Here is a 10,714-nt window from a genome sequence, read left to right on the forward strand (position 1 = left end):
TACATTATAACCGTTGTATCAGTCGTATAAAATACTTAATAATGTATAAAACTGCGATACTTCTCATTCACAAACTTCTCCGGTTGCATTTACTAAGATCCTAAGAGCATCTTTATCCTTGGTCTTTAGAGAGAGTTTTTAACAAAAAGTGGGTGTGAGCTCCACTGAAAAAACAAAAAACGTTGCCAAAAATCGCGAAACAAGGGACGCCTCTTGAACTGTTTACAGGTTCCACTGACACGTGGCGGGCCACGATTGGTTCAATTTTAATTTTTTTTCTTTTTTAAAATCAGGAAAAAATAATAATAAGAATCCAAATGGAGTTTTAGAAATAAAGATGCTCTAAATTCTGCACGACGTCCGGAAATATTTATAAGTACAACACATTTTACGGAAATAATTTTGTATGTAAAAGCACATTATTTAAGTATATATCTGATTAATTCAACAAATACAGAGCCCCACTGCCCCACATACAAATACTCACCCCCATGTCCTCGTGACTTGTAGTTATAAATAAGGAGAGCCCCACATTCAATCTCTCTCACAAACGTACCAAAGCAATCGTTCCCTTACTCTCTCTATAAATATACTTAACAAAAGCTTATAATTTCTTTTGTGAGACCATGGGCCCAAACCCGGTTTTGGTTTACTTGCCGACCGGTGAAGTAGTCTCTTCTATCGTATCACTCCAAGGGAGCCTAGGGTGGGAGATGAGCATAGGTGGAGACGCGGAACAAAGAAAATAACTTAAAAAAAAAAGGTACTTCAGTTATTTCCACTGTTAAGTTCTTTTATACTGTTGTTAAAAAAAAGTTATTATACTAAAGGATTTAACCAGATCTCGACGAAGAAGAACAAGATTTGCTATTACGTAGTTTTAAGATCCGTCAAAATATACACATCATACACGGCTACTTAATGGAAGGGTTATATTGCACGTTGAATGGAGTTGATAGGTTTGACTTGCGTTTTTCTCATTTGGAGGGTAAACTTGCAAAAAAAAAATCAATTGTAATTAGGCAAAAATATCATTCTTTTGACAATAATTCTGTAATTAGGTAAGAAAATCTTTATTTTGACTATAATTCTATATAGAATTGACTACATAATCTCTCTATATAATTATCCTAAACAAAAGAAAATCATAAAATCAAGAAAATACAGTTAAAAAAAAAGATACAAATGGATATCACCAACAAAACGTTAATCGCATATGTTTTTACCATCCTTTTTGTCACATCTCATGTTCATTGTGGTACATCTGCTAGCCCTCCTACTCATTGTGCTACTGCTACTGCTACATCTCCTAGCCCACCTGGTATTAGCTTACTACCTTACCCCTTCTTGTTAATTATGTACATGATTTATCGTCTTTAAATTATATGAATATATATATTGCATTAATGACTACTGATTATATAGACGGTGAAGAAATAAATAGCCGTGTTGAATGCGTCCCATACATACCGTGTGGAGAACTCTGGAACTCAAGGGAGAGTCGCTGCAATAATCTCTGTACAGAAAATCATCAAGATCATTTATATGGCAACTGTAGAGGCATAAGATGTTGTTGTTATTAAGCATGCATGAAAGATGAAATAATTTGATTACATATATTGGTATCTGCTTAAAATAATAAACATTATTAATCTTCATATGGCTTTAAAAATCGATACAAAAGATAATGATTATTAAAGAAAATAATAACAGTTCGAAGTCAAATTGTCAACAATGATGTCACCTGTAAAGATGATCCATAAGTACCACAAGAGCTATATGATGATTCAGGAACATGGATGACAGTCTAATGGTCACATAACATTTGCTCGCTCTTGACTTAAACCTCCATATGATACCGAGGGTGTCAAGTCCATCGCTTAACGAATGACTAATATATAAATGGGCCTTAGACCATCATTATCGCTTGTTCTTAGGTGGACTCTTAAGCCCAAATTTTAATAAAAAAAAAAAAAAAAAATTTTGGTAAGAGGCGGGGGCCTGGAAAGCTTACGGAAGAACCAACTCTTGCTTTGTCTCTTCGTCTTTCTCTCTCCCTTTCACACAAAATCTCTTCTTCTCAGACCAAATTCAGGGAAAATCAGCCTCGACGGAGAAGATCTCTTCTGCTTCTTCGCCTATGTGACCGTGTTTGCGCAGCCTGCGATGGACGACAATAACTCCGTCTATGTCGAAGGCCTCCCTTACGACATCACCGATGAAGCTCTCCCTTACGCAGACAAGGAAAGAGTTTATGAGAATTCACATGGTTTTGAGAGGAGAGGTGATGATGTGTTGGATAGGAATGGTTACAAGGAGAGAGTTTTTGGAGGTGAAAAAGAAGGAGATTGGCGTGGGGAGAGTGGTCCCATTAAAAATATTAAAAAATGATTAAGAATTCTTAAATGTCTCTTAGGGATAATCATGCTCTTAGGTTAGAAAATATATAAGTGAGCCGCCTTAAGTTAATATAGTTTATTTTTGTCACACATGACACGAGCCAAAATATTAAATTAGAATATAATTTATTTCTTCCACGAAGCATCACGTGCGAGAGAAAACCCACTGAAAAACCATATTATATGCAAGATTCACCATTTATATTATTCCCAATAATGCATCCCCATTAGCCTGGGACGGATCCAGATATCCGAGAAATTTAAGGTATCTGGATCCGGATCCGGATCCGTGGATTTAATATCCGGATCCGGATTCGTGGTTCAGGATATCCAGGTTTCAGATATCCGTCTCGATATTCCATTATCCGCGGATATCCGGATCGGATCCGTCAAAATAATTAAAAAAAAAAATTTAACAAAAAATACTATTTTTTTAATATAATACATAAATTAAATATTTATAAATATATTTATATATGTTTATAATATTGTAAAAACTAAAATATAATATTATAAGATTAATTCATGTATAAATATTAATATATCAAATATAAATATTAATAAAATTTAAAAATTTAATGTATTTTAAAAATACGGATCCGGATCCGGATATCCGGACCTAAAAATACAGATATCCGGATCCGGATTCGGTTTGCACGGATCCATGATTTTACTATCCGGATTCGGATCCGGGCACCCCGGATATCCTATTTTCGGAGCGGATCTGGAGCGAATCTCGGATCGAATCCGGATCTCAGTTTCAAAAGATTTTACCGAAATTTTATGTTTTGTGGTTAGTTCGGCAAAATTTTTGGTTTAAATTGAATAAAATTTGAAAAATTTCAATTATTTTGGTTAGTTAGATTTTTTCGTTTTGGACTTTGGTTAGTTTGGTTAGTTAGGTTTGGTTATTCCAGTTAGTTTGGTTATTTCTATTCATATTTTGGTTAGTTCACTTCGAAATATCGGTTAAAATTGGTATTGTTTGTAAATATTTTTTTTCTGAAAAACCGAACTAAGTGTTACCGAACCAAAGCAAATCGAAAACTGATTTGTTTTTCGAACTTTCAAACCGAACTAACAAAAACCAAAATTTTTGGTTCGGTTCGGAAAATTCGGTTTAGTTAAAAGTCTCGGCCCTAGATGCGCTAGTTACAGGGAAGAGGAACCATGTTATGGCCAATGTGTTTGTGCCTTTGTAGTTGAGCTATATTGGTAATTCTCTTCAGATTGTTTTCTTTTTTGTTAAATTATAGTAGTTTTTTCTATATGTCTATTAATTCTTCGCTTCCAACGCTTAATTTTCGTTTCGTATGATATATTTTTTAATTGTTTTTCTCAAAATATAGAATATAATATTCTTGGAAAAATTTGCAATGTAACAAATTAGACATTTCTTTTTTTTTTTTAACATGGGAAATATATTTTTGAGAAGAAAATAGTGTAAACTTTCAAACTTTCAATATGACTCGCAGCTAGTGGTATTTCTTGTATTTAAAAATATAACTTTCACTTAACCAATTTTTTATATTTTTAATAGATTGAATAGTTAATAGATTTGGTCATAACATTTTGAAACTAAAAAAGACATTAATTTGGTTATTGTTTTTAAATTTTGCATGTAACTTTTTGTTAATTCTTCACTTAAAAAGTTTGACATGAATTTTAAGTGAGTAGCAAATCATTTTCTCCGTAATTCTATATATATCATATTAACTTAAAGTACGTGTAGTATCAATATAAATATTTTATATAAAATGAGAGATGTAAACTAGAAATATATGGTTAATTATACATATGTTCGGTTATCTTCAGATATCCATTCGGGTTCGGATATTACCCGTTCGGGTTCGGATATCCAATATCTCTTAATTCAAAACCCGTTCGGATATTTTGCTACTTCGATTCGGATTTCGGTTCGGGTGCGGTTTCGGATATCAGGTAAAATGCCCACTTCTACTCGCAGCTTTGTAGTGATTATTTTATTACAAATGTAAAGCCGAAATTATATATTTCTTTATTCAAAAAGTGTAATATATTGAAAGTGTGAAAAGAGTATTACAGTCTAAATAATGAATGCCAAAAGGATATTTTCAACAAAAAAGATTTTATCAATTATTAAAAGTGTGACATATTTGAGTGTTGAAAATGAGTATTAGAATATATATATATATTGAATGCGAGAAAGATATCTTCAAACTCAGTTTATATTATATTTTACATAGTGGGATTAAATATGGTGTTATCAACATACACATAACTATTGATCTTTTGGTAACGTAGGATGAAGCATGTAACATATACAACAAAAAACATGGAGCTTGTATTTTACTTTTCAGAGTCATCACATTACCAAAATGTTATTATGAATTTAGAACGATAGAAGATGAAAACTGCTATAGAAGCAGTAAACTACTATAGAAGTAGTAAACTACAATATTGATATGGTGGCCGGCAGATGCTTTGTATTTGGTAATAAACTCTTTCAAATGGAAACTTGAAGGTAAGCAAATACTTCGAGGTTTGGATTCTACACATCGGGTATGTCAAATTAGTGTTCTTAAAGAATCACACACCTCTCTCTCTTCTCTCTATCACTCCACTGCATTCTCTCTTTTTCTTTTTTTCCTTACGTACTCAACTGCGTGTGCAGAGCCAACAAATCAGAGGAACCAACATGATAATATCACTGACTTTTGAATCACGTTTTTACAGCCAATGACCAAATAAAATTGGTTTTTCACTAAGAAAAAAGCTTACTTGATTGTTGGTTTATGTGGTCGTATGCATTCATGTGAAATGGTTTTTGGGTGCTCTAAAGAACAATTCGGAGTGGAGGTAAATGCTTTCAGTGAAATCACATAAGTATATGTTGTCATTAGGAGGTATATATTTCTCAGTAGATTTCACTGGTAACATTATAAAAAAAAGAACGGAGAAGAATGTGAAAGCTCAATTACGTTCTTTTTTTTTTATCTTTGAGCAACGCTCAGTTACGTTTGATATGCTTCTAAACTCCATTGATGGGTACAAACGCTTCTCTGAGTCAAGCTCAAGATTGTGTTGGAACTCGATGTAGCCAATCACTAACACCTCGATCCGTATCAACATTGAGATGGAGAACGGTAGTGTCTACCCCAAGTACGACCCATCTACCAGCTCCACCTGAAAATTTTGGTATTTCATTAAGAATCTCAAACACTCAACAAAAACGCAAAACTAAAGGATTTTTCTGACAGCGAGAGGAAGAAAAGCCGTACCTTTGCCAAGTAACGCCCGTGAGCCATTCGAAGAAAGAGCGCTAAGAGTGACGAACATCACCCATCGTCCGTTAATCAGCTCGCATTCTTGAATCTCTGAATTCAGAACACCTCACTGTACGGCTGAAATAGCGTCGATCTGAGGACGCCACTTCCGTACGGGTTCCGATCACGTCGCTGGCTAAGTTCTAAGACAGATTCTTGTCTAATGAATCTATATCGATCTGGAGATACTCTACCGGTTAGGTAAACCAAAAGGATCAAACCCGGTCTGAAGCCACATATACTTTTTAAACGTGTTAAGAAGATGGACAGTGATATAACCTTGGGCTTGGAGAACTTAACTATATTAATGGACCAGTGCCATTAAGGAGATACGTATATAAGCTTAGACGTCTAAACAAACTAAATCACTTAGACTAAGACCAATGATATATTCATAATCCCTACACTGTATACTATAGGGATGTATATTAGTTTATAAAAATTGAAAATCACACAAAGGAGCAGATACCTTAACAACTTGTTGGTGTGGCAAACTGTAGCAATGTCTAGAAGCCTGAACTCGAGCCATTTCTGACCGTATAGAGCTGAAATGTGGCAGAAAAAATCTGTCATTAGTTATGATAGAGACCAACCCAAAAAACAGATAACAAATTAAACATCAAAACTCTGATCATATGGTTGTAACAAAAACACTTACGGGATTTCTAAGCAAGAGTAAGGAAATGTGTTTAGAGAATAACCTAGCATCAACTCCAAATTAAGACAGAGGAGATGGGATTCTCAACAGCTACTTGAAAGCATACCAGTGAAGTACGGCCGAACTGAACTCAAATATACGGGCAACATCGTTGATAAAGTTCAAATCTGCCACTAAGAAACATTCTATTCCAGGCTTCAAGACCTTAATCACGACATCCACTTGTTAGCCTCTAAGCCTTGCGCCACGGTTCATGGACCTGTTCATGATATTGGGTTTGCGCCGAGATGACTAAAGCCTTCGACTTTCTTCCTCTGATCATCTTCTTAGATGATAAGTTTCCTCGACTTCCAACTTAAAACCAATTGGCAATTAGTCGATTGGTCCAAGTCCCTTATATATTACTCAAGTCCCTTTCATATTTCCGATGTGGGATCTTCTCTCCAATACTCTCCCTCGAGATAATGGTGTGTATAACCATTAATCTCGCACAATCCATCATACCCCTTCCGGAATCATGTTCTATTTTCTAGCGATCTCGGCGGAACTGAACCTTTTATGGGCCATCAGCTAATGGGATGATCGGGACACTGTCCAGACCGGATTAATGGGTCAGGGTATTGGGCCCGTTCTGATACCATGATAAGTTTCCTGGACTTCCAACTTAAAACCAATTGGCAATTAGTGGATTGGTTCAAGTCCCTTATATATTACTCAAGTCCCTTTCATATTTCCGATGTGGGATCTTCTCTCCAATATTAGAACTTCCTCTCGCAACTGGAAGCTGCAAAAGCAGAGAGCAATGGCGTTCGCCAATTATGGTATCTAAGCCGCAAATAGAAGATAAAGGAGACAGATTCACTGAACAGAGAAAATAAACCTGAGACTGGTGAAGAAGTGGTAACCGCGCGCAACGGAAAGCTGAGATGGCGATTGCTAGTCGCACACTGAGGCAGAGAAAGATGGAAACTCCAAATCAAGCAGTGGACTGAGACGACAAATGCTTCGACAGGAACGGCAGTTTGCACCGAGCCTCCCAAAACCTAAGTAGTCGGACCTCAGCGGCCGGCTCTCAAGTTAGCAAGCAGCGTGGAGGAAGAAGCCATTGCTGGAATCGAAGCTTGATGAAGTTTTTACTAAATCTGTGGCTATTCATAGCAGCAAAAGACCCAATTTATAGTGAAGAGCTTTAAGGTGTTACTTTTGATGATAATGATGATGTTTTAATTTATAGAGAGTGGGATGAGTAGTCAGTGAGAAGTAAATGATGAGATGAAAGGAGGAAAGAGAGGACGTTACAGAACTGGTGTCTGAGACTCTAGAAGATGATGAGCGGCGGAGGAGGAGGAAAGCCCCGGTGCCAAAAGATAGATAACATGAGAGAAGATGGGCCAACTTCAAATTTTCAGAGCAAGAGCCCAGGAATACAAACATATGAATAGCCCACGAAACAAACAAATAAAAGTTCGGTGAATTCTCAATTTCATAAGAGAAGAAAGATCGTTTTTAGATCATGTTAAAAACAGGACAGTGACATGATTTAAGATATACAATGCTGAGGTGGAGGGCCAAGGAAAGACTCTATAGTCAAACTTTATTATATAATAGAAGATTACAAAATAACAGGCATATTGATTTTCTATTTTTACAAAAAACACGCATATTGATCTCCAGATATCTAATACGCGTCTTACTAATTCAACAAATACAGAGCCCCACATACAAATACTCACCCCCAATGTATGCGTGACTTATGGCTATAAATAGAGAGCCCCCACATGCGATCTTTCTCACAAACTTACACCGAAGCAATCGCTCCCTTACTTCTCTCTCTCTATACATATATATACAACAAAAATTAAGAAAAATATTTGCTGAGACCATGTCAGGTGTTTGGGTGTTCAAAAACGGAGTCGTACGTCTAGTGGACCGGGATTTAGCCAGCCGCCAGCCCACCAAGAAGAGGGTTTTGATTCACTTGCCGACCGATGAAGTAGTCTCTTCTCACTCATCACTCGAACAGATCCTAATTTGTTGCAGTAGTCATGACTTCGTTTCTTTTCTTTCCAATTTGCATCATCACTTTTATTCTCCAAGTTTATTGCATGTGTTTGCTTCTATCTTCATCATCTTTGTGAGGCTTGTCTCGCCCTTCGTTTATTTGCTTTCTGTGCCTTTTGTAATTTGTGTTGATCGATGTAATAAAGGTGTGTTTCTTTTGGGTTTAAGCGATATATGTTAAAAAAATGTAAACAAAAAACAAAAAATGTAATTGAGTTTCATATTTTTATTTTTTATGATGAAATGGATAATATTATATTAATTTTCTTTGTTCGTATGGTATTTTATGTCATCATGTTAGGCATGTAGGAACTTCCAAAACAGTTTTGGTAATATAAAATAATTTAAGAAGGTAAGATCATAAGAACCATATGAACACGTTAATTCATATAAATTAGAAGGATACCGCTGAGGACGTTAGTAAAATTAAATAATTAATATTATATTATTTTGTGTATGTGACGGTCCAGAAACACATCGTTAACTTTTTCATCTTGAAACTTTATAATAAAAACAGTTTTCTATCAGACTTTGTCTCGTTGACTAATTATGGAGGTAACAGTTTTCATCTTCCACAATGTATTTGAGTATTCCATATTTCCATTTATATGTTTTAGATTTAGATTAAAAAGGTTTACACATATAATTATGTAGTGTTAATAACATGTTAATGCTAATCACTGCATTTATATTTATATGATCTTGTATCAACTCAACACAACAACAGCAATTCAAATATCCAATGATTATGATTGATTTTCTACGCGTCAAAATAATAGAGGTTATTGATCCAGAACAAACAGGCCCATTAAAAGCTGAAACTAATTCCTATATCTACCAAATAGTAACTATACAACCTAATACCGAATCTTGACCCCAACTCTGATCCGTATCCTTCCTCGTCGGTTTCATTGACTTTAGCAATTTCCAGGCGAAGAAGTTGGAAGAAACAAACGATGCCTCATAAAGGAAATTCCATTTTAGATGATTACGATGATGGTTTTGATGATGATGACGATGCTGTGCATATGACAGTGATGAGAGTATGCATGTGTGTGATATTTGCGGTGTTATTCGTCATTCAGTGGCTACTGGCTAGTGGAAATCAAATTATTAATAAGAGTATATGTACTATCTTTAATTTCTATCTTCCAAACTATAGTAATGAGACTTTGTAGTTTATATTAGTCAGAAAAGCTAGTTGACTAATGGTCAATGGTCACATTAGCTCGCTTCCTCACTTGTCTTCCATGTCCATAACTTCCACCTATACAAAACGATATCCTCTAAAACTCCCTGAAATCCGACAGCAAAAGCATTCCTCTGCGTAGTAATCCTCTTAAGCTTTCTAATTGAAAAGAGAGCCATAAAAGAGCTGGCCATTTTGAGAACTTCAAGCTTAGCGACGATTGTACTATCCGTTGGACACTCGACTAGTCCACACGAGATTTGAAGCCTCCTGCACGATACCAAGTGTTTCAAGCCCATCGCTTAACAAACATATAATTTGGCCTTAAGTTACATACATAGTTATTTTTTTGTCACACATGAAACGAGCCAAATTAAATAGCAAAATAGAAAAGACAAAAAGACAGCGTTATGTCCGAAGGAGGCATGAAAAGACAACGTTAAACTTTTTCCAATCACCATTAATTATTTCCGAACAATGCATCCCCAGCCCACCAGATCAATTATTTATAGTTTAGTGAGGTTCTTGTTTCCATCCAAAACATTTTAAAGCATTATCTTTCACATAGAAAATAAATATGCGTGTTCTTTTGCATATATCCCCAATCTTCTGATCTTTAATTAGTTCTAATTCCGTATTAAACAACTTGATGGGCATCTCCACACCCATTTGCCCGCCCATGCATCTTTGTCTTTTATCTCTGGAATTAATATATATCAGTATTTGTGCCATCAAAAACAACAGCATACTGAGGGAAAAAATCGTCGGAAATAACTCCTCGAAAATTCATCTTTCCTCGGAAATCTCTCGGAAATTTCCGACGGAATTCCGAGAAAACCCTATTTCCTCGGAATTTCCGAGGACCACAAGTTCGTCGGAAATTCCTCGGAATATTCCGAGGAAGATGTTGTCGGAATATTCCGAGGGATAAACTTCCTCGGAATATTTCCAAAATTAAAAAAAAAATTATAAATTTATTTTTTTAAATTGAAATTCGAAAACATAAAATTAAAATTGAAATAGAAAACATATTTAAAATACAAAAAATAATAAAATAGTTTTATAAATAAAAAAATGTTTTATAAATACAAAATTAGTTTTA

The sequence above is a fragment of the Brassica oleracea genome, chromosome C3 (assembly GCF_000695525.1).
Source record: "Brassica oleracea var. oleracea cultivar TO1000 chromosome C3, BOL, whole genome shotgun sequence".
In the NCBI taxonomy this organism is placed as follows: domain Eukaryota; kingdom Viridiplantae; phylum Streptophyta; class Magnoliopsida; order Brassicales; family Brassicaceae; genus Brassica; species Brassica oleracea.